The following is a 13,478-nucleotide window of genomic DNA, read 5'->3' as shown; positions in this document are numbered from 1 at the left end:
GCTTTATCTAGCAGATCTATTTTTAAACAACTTTTTATTGAAAGAGGCTTCTTATCAATAGCAAAATGTAGCAATGGTGCTAAAAATCTGAAAATGTCTTCCTTAAACTGACAAATATCAATATTTTTGTCAAATTCTGGTCTACTTTGTCTAATTCTGTTATAGTCTGTTGCCCTGAAGTGGCAAAATCAATAGCAATTGCCTGTTAAGTGCAGAAGTTCCAACAGATCAGCTCATTTAGGGCTGGGTTGGACTTGATCTTGAAGGTCTCTTCCAACCTAGTGATTCTGTGATTTTGCACAACTTTTGCACAACTTATGCACAACAGGACCTTGTCAACAGACCTATCTAGTCTAGGAGGAATGAAAGCAAGATGTTGTTCATGGGATTTAAAAAGGCTCTGTAGAAATGATAAAACCTTGACAAATCAAACCACTAATTATACTGTACGGATTTGAACGCCATCCCACAAAACCTTTTCCTAAGGATCTAGTTTCCTACTAGATTTGCTCCAGCAACGACACAGAAAAGATTGTCTGTTTCTCTTTATGCTAAAAGCCTTCTCAAACGAGAATCCTTGAGGAAATATTATCTAAACTGAGGGAAAGCCATTTTTAGGGAGGATGAGACTGTAAACTTCACCAAGTTCACCATGCAGGATGTGTGACAGCAGTGTTTCACCTTTGCAAATATCCTACAGCTATGAGGTGTTGGGTCTGGGAACACACTCCTGAGGGGTAGACAAAGCTTTGTCCATATCTGATCTGCCATCCCAGCTCCCACTTCTCCAGGACCAACAGGAAGAATGCCTGAGAAAAGCAGGACTGCAGACAGCTTGCATGTTTGCAATAATTTTGATAACAAACCTGCAGTCTAAATAAAATCTCTCTCAAGATTTGGGTAACAGGAGAAGAGATGCTGGTCCCACCTTTGCTGGGACCTTTTCCTGTGTAAAGGACATGAAGAGTCTCCAAATGTTGCTCTGGGGCTTTATGGCAAATTATTAATTGGTTTGGTGCTCAGTTTCTAATGCAGTAGAGAAAAGGTATTTGTATTAGTTACACCTAAACTCCATTTCCCTCCTGCAATGTGTGATTGTCAGGCATTGTTAAAGGCCCTCACCAGCTCACACTCTGTCCCAGCTCCATCACTGATCCCACGCAGAAGGCACTGGTGTGTTTGACAGACCAGGGGCACAGCAGTGGAGCAGGAATTCGCTCTGCCCCCCATCTCCTGGCACTCCCAGCAGCCAGATGCAGCTCCACACAGTTTGGCACTGCGGGCTACTGGGCACTGTGCACAGCTCATGGTGCCACCTGGGCTGGACTAGTTTGCACTGAGCTAGGAAAATATAATGATCACATTTTCCAGCTTTATTCGAGCTGATCCCCAGAGTAGCAAAGTTTCCACATAAAGCAAGCAGTACTACTTCATAGCCTGCCAGTCCTTGCAAATAGTACAGCTGAGAGCAGCAGTCTTTAAGTGACGAGCATCATTCTGAGAAGAAAGGAATAATTTGCTACAAACCTTTTCATGTTTTACCTCAGGCTGGTGTCAGTCTCAGGATAAACAGATGCATCCATCACCCTAAATACAAAAGTAATTTGCATGAAAGAAGTGTATTTTTGATAGCTGAGAGCTGACAAAGAATTTACTATTTATAAAATAAAAAATATTTTTTCTTGTATACCCGAGATAAATGAATAGGAAGAAATAAAAACCAGCCTAGCAGTACCTACTATTAACAGGATGTTTTATTTCTTTACTCTCTAAAGGTCACACAGCCAACAAACCTTGAACTTCCAGTTGACTGGACTTTGTGGAGGTTCATGAAACTCAGGGACTTTGATTTTAAGCAGTGCTTAAACTAGCTGTACACCCTATGGAAGAGTGGGGGAGGTGGCTGAGCTGGGGTGAGATAATGCTGGTTCTCATCACATTTAATTGCTAAAAACCATCTTGCACTTATCTTACAGGGAGGGGAAGGAGAGGTCACCCTTGGCCTCTCCACTCTGCTTTTCCATAAGATTCCTACTTCCTCTTCCAAAGCACTGCACTGTCTCACTTTCCTGCTGGGTTCCATAATCCCATGAGGCCTCCATGCTGCACACACAGTCAGGAACAGATCCATTGGGAGATTTTGGGATGATGCCTGCTACACAAATGCACACTACTATGGCCAGTGTTTCATTTCAAACGGAACATGTTTTTCTAAGAAATAACTGAGGCACTGGGGAATGCTGGAATCAAGTCAGAACATGAGATTCATGGAAAGTTTGCCAACCCTAGTAGCAAGCCGAGCAAGGGCCAGGTTTGGCATCTAAAAGGATTGTTTTTCACTCTGATAATAGCAGTGAAAATGAGAATTGGTCCATCAAGTCCAAACCTGGCAATGGTTCTTGTGGCCCTGGTGGAACACAGACTTCTCATGGTCTATGAATGCAACGCATGCTGAAAAAGGCAAACAACTGACATTTGATCCCATCTCCGGGTCTGACACGGAAAACTAAAAGCCTCCCACATGGGTCTTGTTTGAAAAGATGGACAGGAAGGCAGGGAAGAACTATGTACAAACAGTGGTAGGCCCCATTTTGAGTTGGAGACATCTCCATACCTCTCCTCCGTGGTACAAATCCACGTCAGATTTCCAGTTCCTGTTGAACACAGGCTGCACCAGGAATAGAGAAGAACACAATATGGGCCTGGGCCCTGCTGGAATCCTGCTATGGGTTGGATCATGCTGCCTGCGGTTGATTTTGCAATATAGGAAAGCAAGGCATAGAAAATAAAAACCAGGTGTGAGAAATGGTACCTGTTTTCTGTCAGAAAGCCAGCCAATGCCTGTCACCAGAGTTTGTCAACATTCCCAGGAATTAAAATCAGGCCTGTTTGCAACTATTTACAAGCAAGAAACAAACACCCAACTCAGAATCAGATCTATAAGGTTCATAGACAGAGGTACAGTGGGATTACTGCATAGTTACAGGGAATTTCATGAGGACATCCCAAAAAGCTCTTGTCCACAGGAGAGATATGGTAACTGTCAATATGGACACTCCCATTTCATTCCACCAATTAAAAACCCCTGAATACTTGCCCCTAAGGACATGTGGCTGGCTCACGGACACCGCAGCCATAGCAGCTCAGTTGCAGTGAATTTCCAGGATGGAGGCAGCCAGATTTCTCTCCTCCATCTTTGATCCCCTTTTGGCAGCTGGAAGCTGGCTGTGAAGGGCCATGACATGAGCAATATGGTTGTCACTGACAGCTCTCTTTTGATCTTGGTGACGTAAGGCAAGACTGAAGTGGGTGCTGCCAATGCTACAAAGCCACATTTTGAAACTTTTTTTCTCTTACAAAGTCAAGGCAGTGCTAGATTCCAGTGGCACGGGACCTTGTCCAACCCTACATTCCCTGGGAGATAAGGAAGGCATTGAATAGGCTTTCAAAACATACACATGGAACTGCCCGGATGCTTCAGCCAAGAGCAAAAATGAGACAGAATCAAGTTCTGTTTGTCCATTTACATGCCATCACAGAAAAACTCCCTATATAGACACACTGCCTATTAATCTAGAACAGACAACTGTGATCCAAATGTCATTTCAGCAGTCAAATAGGGATACGGCACAAATGATTTACAAAATGAGCTTAATGAAGAAACACATTTGGTCACAGCTGCTGTTCAGACTAGGCTGGAAGCAATCCAAAAACCAGAAGGAAGTGAGAGCATTAGTAAATTAGGAGAGCTCAAGAGCTTGCTCCTGTAAAGAAATCCCAGCTTTGAAATCCAAAATATCTAATCCCAACTACCAATATTTCTTCCAGACGAATGGGAGGCATCTACAAAGAACACCTGGACTCTTTGTAGACCAGCAAAAGCCCACCACAACTTTTGGGTGTCCTTGAAAAGCGCCAGCAATCAACAAACCATGACCTCATGGCTGCTCAAACTATCCCCAAAATCAGAGACTTTAGAGTGAAGAGGAATATTAGTGCCTGAAATTGGTACAGATGGAGCACTGCCTGTCCTGTGAGGGAGGATTGGGGTCAATCTTGTTAGACATAATAGGACTTTATTCCTTATGGATGAAGATTCGACTCCTACAGTTATGAGAGTGGCTAAGTGCAGCTGTGGTTTAACCAAATTCACAGGAGGTTGAATGAGGCTACTGAGACAAACTAGGCAGCAAACTTCCAAAGGCTGCTGGAATATTTAAGATTCCACCTCGCCTGGTGGATGTCTGCAAAACATAAATGCAATTTCCATTATGAAAAGGATTAAATTTGAAACTGCTGCTGGCTTATATAAGAATTATCGGGGCTATCAGTCCATATCATCAAGGCATAAGCTGATCACCAGCTGGGATCAGGAAGAAATCAGGAAGAAATCCTCTCTACTCCAAGCCCAACACAGCTATAGTGTTGGATAATTAATAGGATATTGGGGAGAGGCAGATTAACACCTTGCTTTAAAGTACCCAGAAGTGGAATATTAGGCCAGATGGACAGTTATCTGCTCAACTAATACAACTTTTCTACTCTTACAAAAACACACCATTGCTCAACAGAAATTCCCAATTATTCCTGGGTTTGGTGCCATATGAATCACTAACCACTTGAACCACTGACATTTCAGTGGTTTTACTAGAATCTGTGGCTCCTGGGACGTCCCAAAGTTAGGATCTCTCTTGCCACCCTCACTAATCACAACTGCAAACCAGGGAAGGAGTGTCTCTGATTGCTATGGCAAAGCCATAAACAGATTCCTGAGTCCCAGGATGCACAGCCTTGGCCTGAGGCATTCCAAAATCCATCTGCATTATTGTACATTACAGCTGCTGCTCCTCTGCTCCAAAGAGCCAGCCTGAGCTGTCTAACAGAGAAAAGTTGCCTTTTTTTGAGATGCTTGTCTCAAAGAACTTTGAGAGAATAAGACACAGCGAGTATTCAGCCCACATTAAATCATTTTGGCAACAAAACTGATGAAGAAAAACACAATAAAGATGCTGCAAAGAACTTTTCCAAATGTTTCTTTGAAAGAATTTGTACACAGCCAAGAGCTGCTGGTTCCACACCAAACTCCTGGGCCAATCTGTTATTTCTTTCTTTTCATTTTCTAAAGATTTTATTGGTACCTCTAAATTTTCAAGCTTTTTATACGGCAAAGAGCATGTCTTGCCAATGACTCTTCCTCTACAACTCTGCAAGTTTCGTTGCCAGTGTTTTACCATTATCTTGAAGTACTTAAGGTTGCGACATCTTCAGATTTAGCACCATTTAACTGTGGCAAGTCTCTGCTAAATGTCTGATATGGCAGTGAAAGAGTTATCAGCTTAATTATTTACACAAAGACTGTAAGGGAAGAATCACCAATTAGAAATGAAAATCACCTACCTCAGAATCCCAGGACTGCTCACTTCCACTCGATACCACGATACCACGGAAGGCAACTGCAGTTCCTGTTTCTTAAAAGAGAAATGTGTTAAAGATTTCAATTTCACCTTTTCAAGATGGGAGAGGCTCCAGTAAGGTTGATTCATTCCAGACCATCTCACCGATATTATTGCTAGTTGTGACCTATGTCCTTCAGGTTCATTTTAGGCAATTGAAAGAGCAATTCCATGTTTTAAAAAGATAAAAATGAAGCCAAAAACTTTCAGCTGCTTAAATCTTTCTTGGCTGTTCAGTTCCAATGAGAATTTCCTATACCTGGGTTTTGAGAGGTAATAAAACTATCAGGAGTTCATCAGAAATCTGATTCAATTTTGTCCCAATAACACTTGCCTTTATTTCTGTATGAAACAGGACAAAAGTTTTCAAGCTACATTTGCTTCTAGGAAAACTATTTTCTTTTCCTTAGCACAAAATAAATATCTGCTTATTGCTATTTTATCTGAAAAAAATGTTTTCAGAAAAATGCTTGGGAAATATTCAGGTAATGCCATGTAAAGTAAGACTTTTCCAGGGTATCCTGGAAGTTTCAGAAAGCTCCAAGCTGCTCTGGGTCACCCAGCCTCCAGCAGGCTGTGAAATGTATACAGGGAAAGGCATCATGCATGCAGTGCTGGGAAAGGTTAGCCTTTAACCACAGTGCAGGATGAGGACAGGACAAGCAAAATTCATTTCAGAAGCTAAAGAGATGAAGTCACGTCACACTTGAGCTGCACTCAACTTCCTCAGCACTTTTGGGAGCTGTCCTGACCAGTCCCTAAGCTGTGTGTGCCTTCCCTGAAGCAGTTCAGAAGTTCTTCACAGGACCAAAGACATGCTCATACATTCCCTTGAGACTGGGCTCAAAGAAGTGGAATTCTACTCCCTCCCCATAAATCCCTGATGTACAACAAATGACATCTTGCAGGGTTGGGAAAAAATCTTTTTTTACCAAACAAATTCTATTGTTTGTTTGATTCTTGTGGTTTCCTGGTGCTGGCTGGAGTATGGGGACAGCACTAATTCCACAGGCTCTAAATCAGCCAGTTGCCTGGCTTGGAGGCTGCTCTTGCAAGGGCACCAAGGAGCCTCTAACCACATTCTAAAGCAGAAACTCTTTTACACAAAAAAACACTTCAAACATCAAGAATGCTTTCATTAACACCCTGTGTGCTAGACTGAATTCAGGCTCTCTCAAAGATTAGGAATGCCAGCAAAATTCCATAACAAATGCTGGAAACCAGCCAAGAAAACTCCAGTGCTGCAAGTTGATACAGTAAATCCGTAAATTCAACACATGTAAACACAAACTTTTAGTCATGCAACAATACAAGCTGCAGAAACACTTTCTCTGGAAGTGTCCAAGGACTGCTTGGACAGGGCTTGGAGCAACCTGGTCTAGTGGAAGGTGTCCCTGCCCATGGCAGGGGGGTGGATTGGGATGATCCTTCAAGGCCCCTTCCAACCCAAACCATTTTCTGATTCCATGATAGAAGTTACCGCTTCTATTTCCTTGGAACTTGCTAAAAAAAAGAAGAAGCTGGTAAACATTTTAAAATTGGGTCAGCACAATAAATACTAATTAAATTAATAATGGTCCTGTTAGGCAAACATGACACTAACACAGAATTTGAGTACACTACTCCCAGACCACGGCTATTTCTCTAGAGAATTGTTAGTTTTGGAAGCACTTACGATGCCAGTCGTATTTTTCAGAAACAGAACAACATTTCTTCTATCCTTTATTGGAGGAGACAAAAAAATAACAATCCTAAAGAGGTGGGGCCATTAAAAATCATCTGCTATCTTTGGCTAGAGCATGAGGAGGCAGCTCCAGCAATCAAGCCAGGTCCCCAGAGTGGAAAGAAGAATTCTGTCTCTTATCCATTTTCCAGGTTATTCCAAATCCCGAGTTCTGGCAGATGCAGTAAAGAACTGCACTTGATGACACCTGTAGTTTTGAAGCCAAGTCTCCTCTCTCTGCTACATCATAACTCTCCACAGCAGGGAGAAATTCCTGACTCTTCACTGACATCTGCCAATTCCTTGTCACCGATGGGCACATACATTGGTACTAAATCATCTCTAAGGCCCCTTCCAACATAAACCAGCCTATGATCTTAAGAAATAGATTATTTTCTATACAAATTTACTGCTATTAAAATAAACTTAAAAAAAAAACCAAAAAAACAGGAAAAAAATCCCCAACAAAATCTCTCACTGAAATCCTCATTTGACTATGTGTTTACACCAGCTATTGGCCTACAAAACAAACATCGCTGAACTTAATTTTAAGTTTTGAACTGAATTCTGAACCATTTTAAAACATTTAAATGATTAAGCTAGTGTCCTGGTTTGAGAGGAAGTGAGTTTTTTTGGGATGCTATGGTCAAACCAATAGATGCTCAGATTTGAATATTGGCACCTGGTGTGGCCACTGAGGACATGGATACACCTCTGAGAACACAGGAGGTTAAAAGCAGAGAACTCCCAGGAAAACTTTCTCTTGGGTTCTGGTGGTGAAAGAGTTCAGACCCGTGAACATTGGAGAGTCATTGGGCAGCCCCCCAGAAGAGAGAGAGAGAGAGAGAGAGAGAGAGAGAGAGAGAGAGAGAGAGAGAGAGAGAGAGAGAGAGAGAGAGAGAGACGGCGTCTGTGCCAGTGAGAAGGTGCCCAGCAGAGCCTGAGATTTTTAACCCTTTTCTTGGATGATGGAAAGCTTGCAAACACTGATCCTCCTGGAGCTGAATGAGAAGAGAGATAGAGATGAGATAAGAGGAAATGGGCCACGAGAGAAGTGGAGAAGAATTGTGGGTAGGTGGAAGTGATGGAGTGGCCTTTGGCTGGACTTTTCTTGTATAGCCATGGACAGAACCATTTTTCCTGAGACACAGAGACTGCATTTAGGGGGAAGGCAATGGCTTGGAGCCAAGAGAGTGCAGTGATGTTATGTGAAGGAGTGCGTGAACAGAGACAACAGGCGAGTAGGGTGATGGTGCCCTCTGTCTTCAGGGAAGAAGATCTCTGTTCTTGAGACCCTTTGGCCCCAGGGGGTGAATTTGGGGGGGACAGGTGTCCCAAAAGTGAGAGTCTGTGCCTTTTTTTGGAACTGGGCAAAGCATCCTTAAAAGGGGAACCCTAGAAGCAGCTCTGGTCCATGTGCAGTGGTGAGAGCACTGGACATGGAAGGAAGATGTCACGATGGCAAATGATCTCCAGGCAGTGCCACATGTGACAGGAAACACACGAGGTTTCAACAGTGTTTCCAGGGGAAAGGCACAAGAGGGACTCCTCACTCCTTGATGAACTGAGAATTGATTATCTAAAGGATGGTGATGGACTGAGAGTTGATGCTCTGAGGGGTGGATGTATTGGACATTTGGTGGGGGGAAGGAGGAATGTTTTTGGAAGGTTTTCATTATTTCTGTGTGTTTCTTTTTACATATAGTTGTAGGTTAATCATGTTTTTTCTTCTTCATTCCCAAGCTGGAGCCTGCTTTGCTCTATTCCTGGTCACATCCCACAGCAGACACCAGGGAGTACATATTTTCATGGGGGCACTGGCATTGTGCCAGTGTCAAACTGTGACAGCTTGACAACATAATGTATATAAAGAAATACAGAGCACCTTGGACCTGTTTTCTCCCCTTTCAATGTATATCAAACTGTTCTTCATTTGCAACTTTTATTATCTCCTCTCCTTTTCCTTAAAATCTGCACATCTACCTCTCGGGCAGGTTCTTTGTCCTGCTGAAGTCAGAAATATACTGACTAGAAGGTCCTTTCCAAGTTTCTCATTCCCCATTAGCTGCCATAGCCTTTCCCCCAAGATACTCATTTATTTAGAGACATGTGAATCACAGCACTTCACAGTGCTTTAAATAATTGTTACTGCAGAGACATCAGCCAGACAAAGAGGCAGAACCTTGGCTAGGATAGTTCTGACTCGTCAGGATAAGATTTAGTTGCTGTGTTCTTTCTGGACAGTTGTAAAAGCTTAGGGCTGGAGAAGGATGTAAATATCTTGTCTGGCTGGCCCAAGTACTGATGTAGAATACATTTGCTAAATGTTCTAACAGAGGTTAGAAAATTGCTTGGAATGGCTTAGAAACCACCCTGAATTAGAGAAATGTTGTTATTATATTGCAAAAGTTCTATTGTCATCATATTGCAAAGGTTCCACATTGCTAGAGTTTGGTTCCTCCTTGATGTTTCTCATAGGCAGCTCTTCTAGGCACTGACTCTTCCTTCTCGCAGCAGCCAAGTGACTCCAGATCCCCTCAACCAACCAACCCACTCTTTTATAGCACTCTTCTTATCAGCTACAGCTGTGGCCTGTTAAAGTCAGGCCAGCTCCCTGAGCCAGCTCTTTAATAACTGGCTCAGCTGCAACTCCTTAAGGGGTAAGATTACTTTCTATACTACCTTTATTTACATATATTCTATGCCCCTACAATTACCCCTTTTTCTTTTAAACCTGGAGTTGCAGCATTTCTAGAAGGACATGTTCAAATAAATTAACATTATGACACATTCATGTATTTCATTCAGAACTAATAGTTATACAAACGTTCAGACAACACACTATAGCATGAATATATTTCTAAGCGTTAGTTCAGTTTTGTAGCTTTTCTTCAGTTTACAAAGTACTTATCTTCAAAATCTTTTATACTCATGCTTAACAAACATTAATAGCTGCAATTTATATATTTCACCAATCAATAAACACATTGTACTAAATAACAAAACTATTCCTTTTCCAGTTCTTACAGTTGCTTTAGTAAATTCTCTCCTTCCTCTTTCAGTTTTATTGCTTTTCCTCTTTCAGTTCTCTACCCAGATCACCATGGGATCACGTTGCTTAATGTTTAAGTCTTCTTTCCTAAATCACCATGGGATCACATTGGTTGATACTTAAGTCCTTTTTCCAAATCACTGCAGGGTCATATAGTATTTGAGTCCTTTTTCCAAATCCCTGCGGGGTCACATAGTTTAGTATTCGAGTCCTTTTTCCCGAATACATGGGGTCATACAGTTTAGTATTTGAGTCCTTTTTCCCAAATCCACAGGGTCATATAGTTTAATATTTGAGTCCTTTTTCCCAAAGTCATGTTGGGGTCACCATTTGTTGTCATTATATTGCAAGAGTTCTATTGTCACTATATTGCAAAGGTTCCACAGTGCTAGGGTTTTGTACCTCCTTGATGTTTCTCATAGGCAGCTCTTCTAAGCACTGACTCTTTCTTTTACTCGCAGCACCCAACTGACTCCAGATCCCCTCAATCAACCAACCCATTCTTTTATAACACTCTTCTTTTATTGGCTACAGCTGTGGCCTGTTAAAGTCAGGCTGGCTCCCAATCTTTAATAATTGGCTCAGCTGCAACTCATTAGGGGATAAGATTACTTTCTATACTATCTTTATTTACTTATATTCTATCCCCCTACAGAGAAACAGCTTCATGATTATCAGAAAAGTGTTTACATCCTTAATACATGAAAATACAAGAAGCATGACTTGTTCAGAAATAAAGCCTGCAATTTCAATTCATTTATTGACCTGTCCTGTAAGAGACTATTTTTTATTGCAGCATTCACAGCCAGGTGACACATAAAACAAGAGCATGTGTCAGTACTTCCCCTCCAGATGTTTTCTGTCCCTGTTCACCTCGTGGCTGGCTCCCTGCCTATCTCCTCGATCCCTCCCACCTCAGACAGCCTCTCCATGGCTTTCTCCTCCTGCTGCTGCACCTTCTGCCCACCCTTTTGCCACCTGAACAAACACAGTTTCTTTCCATCCTGCAAACTGTCAGAATATCTCCTGATTTCTCTACTTGTCTAGAGCAACTCAGGCAGGAAGCTGATCCTGGATGCCCCAAATACATCCAAAGAAAGGCTATAAAATCATGGTGCTGCTTCCACAGATACAGAGCAGCCAGCACTGAGGCCTCCTGGAGTGAGCCTGTTCTCACCTCAGCATGAGGGCTTAAGAAACCTGGGTTAGAGCTGGGATAACTGGGTAGGCTCCTGAAAATTCCATGTGAAGTGTAAAGTGGAGTTTTCTGGTGGTGGATCTTTTCTTTCATAAATATTATACACACCTGATCCTGAAGAGGAGACTCATGTCATCAAAAAAACTAGTACATGCCTAGAAATTGTCAAATTTGTGATTATCCAGGGACGTGCAGCAATTCAGCAGTTGGATTTTCTTCACAACTTGGCAGCAAACACAGACTACTCAAACATGATGTTTCAGGATCTTCCCCCTCCCCTGAAAGATTCACCACCAGGACCATCACTTTGACCAACCAACTTTTGAAATACAACAATGACGTGTCATTGCTGGATCCATGGGTGGGGATATCCTTCTACTCTTATCCTTTCTTTCTCTTCATTACATATTTCATTTGATTATGTTCTTATGCTTTTATATTGCTACATTTCTACAGATAATAAAATGGCTACACATCTCCTTCCCACTGCAACCAAACTGCTCTAAAATAAACCCCACATATTTATATTTATATTATTTATATTTATAGTTACATTTAACACCAGTCATTTCACTCAAATCCACCTCAAGGGATCTATTAACAACTTGGGTTACTCCCACCTTCAGGGGCAGGTCATAACATTAATAGTGGCTTCACAGACAGGATTACTCCAAGAGTGATGAGGAGGTTTTTTTGTGGGGATAACAGTGGTGGACAAAGAAGAACTGATTTACGGTCAAAGCTGGAATCTTGAGCAGAAGCTGAACAGAACATCTGTATTAACGGGACTTACATTTTTGATTACAGGAATAGCGCCTGTCCGCTGTAGGACAGTCCTTTCCTTTTTTTCCTCTTTCTCCTCTCTTTTTTCTCCGTCTTCTAGGTTAGGACCAGCATCACAGACAAAAAGGCCCCATCACTGAGGTCCTGGTCACTGCTGAGAGTCGTGGGCAACCAGAGGAATGGCTGAGTGGCTCAAAAAAGCCAGGTGGGAAGCAGGGCAGGGGGGCACAGGCCAAGCTCTCTGTACATAAGGCAGGCCCAGCTCCACCCCGCACCTCTGAGCCACTGTCAGCCTCTTGTCCACACCAAAATGGCTGAGGCTGACTGCATGGCCTGCCCCAAAAAGGCAGATTCATTTGTGACCTGCCCCTAAATGGCAGTGACTGACCCACAGCCTGCCAAGAGCCACAAAATGGCAGTGACTGACCCACTCTGCTAAGTGCCACAAAATGGCGGCTGCTGACCCACAGACTGCCACAAAATGGTGGAAACTGACCCACAGAGACTACTTAGAGCCCCAAAATTGTGGGAACCAACTCACAGACTGGCAAGAGCCCCAAAACGGCTGTGAATGACCCTCAGAGGGCCACAAAAAGGTGGCAACTGACCCACAGACTGCTGAGAGCAACAAAATGCAGCAAATGACCCAAGGCTTGCCAAGAGCCACAAAATGGCGGTGACAGACCCACATGCTGCCAAGAACTACAAAATGGTATTGAGTGACCCACAGCCTGCTGAGAACTCCAAAATGGCAGGAACTGACCTGTGTCCTTATACAAAATGGCAGTGACTGACCCACAGCCTACTGAGAGCCACAAACTGGCGGCTGCTGGCCCACAGAGACTGCTTAGAGACCCAAAATGGCCATACCTGACTGCATGGGCCCCACAGTGAATATTAAAGTGCATCTGTGCCTGGGGGAGGCCCCAGGAGACCAGAGCAGATAAAAGAAGTGACACATGGGTTAAGGTACTCCACTGCCATGGATTTAGAAGCAGCTGAGACCACATGGGATCCTGGGGTGATCAATATATATCTTTTCTCTTTTTCTTTCTTTCCCTCTTTCATCTCCTACCTTCTTCTTCTCAAAATAGAATATAATAAAATACAATGTAAGCCAGACAAAAAAAATCCAGTCATTACCTTAGCAAGTGCCTTGTTGTGTCTGGATAAGTTAAAGTTGGCTGAGTTTAAGTTTGCTAAGTTAAAGCTCGTGAAGCATCTTACCTTTGTCTGGATGTTGTTTTAAAATTCGCCTAGTACCTTCTT

This window comes from Molothrus ater, chromosome 4 (genome assembly GCF_012460135.2).
Source record: "Molothrus ater isolate BHLD 08-10-18 breed brown headed cowbird chromosome 4, BPBGC_Mater_1.1, whole genome shotgun sequence".
NCBI lineage: Eukaryota > Metazoa > Chordata > Aves > Passeriformes > Icteridae > Molothrus > Molothrus ater.
The sequence above is the reverse complement of the archived record's forward strand: the minus strand, read 5'-3'. Positions refer to the sequence as shown.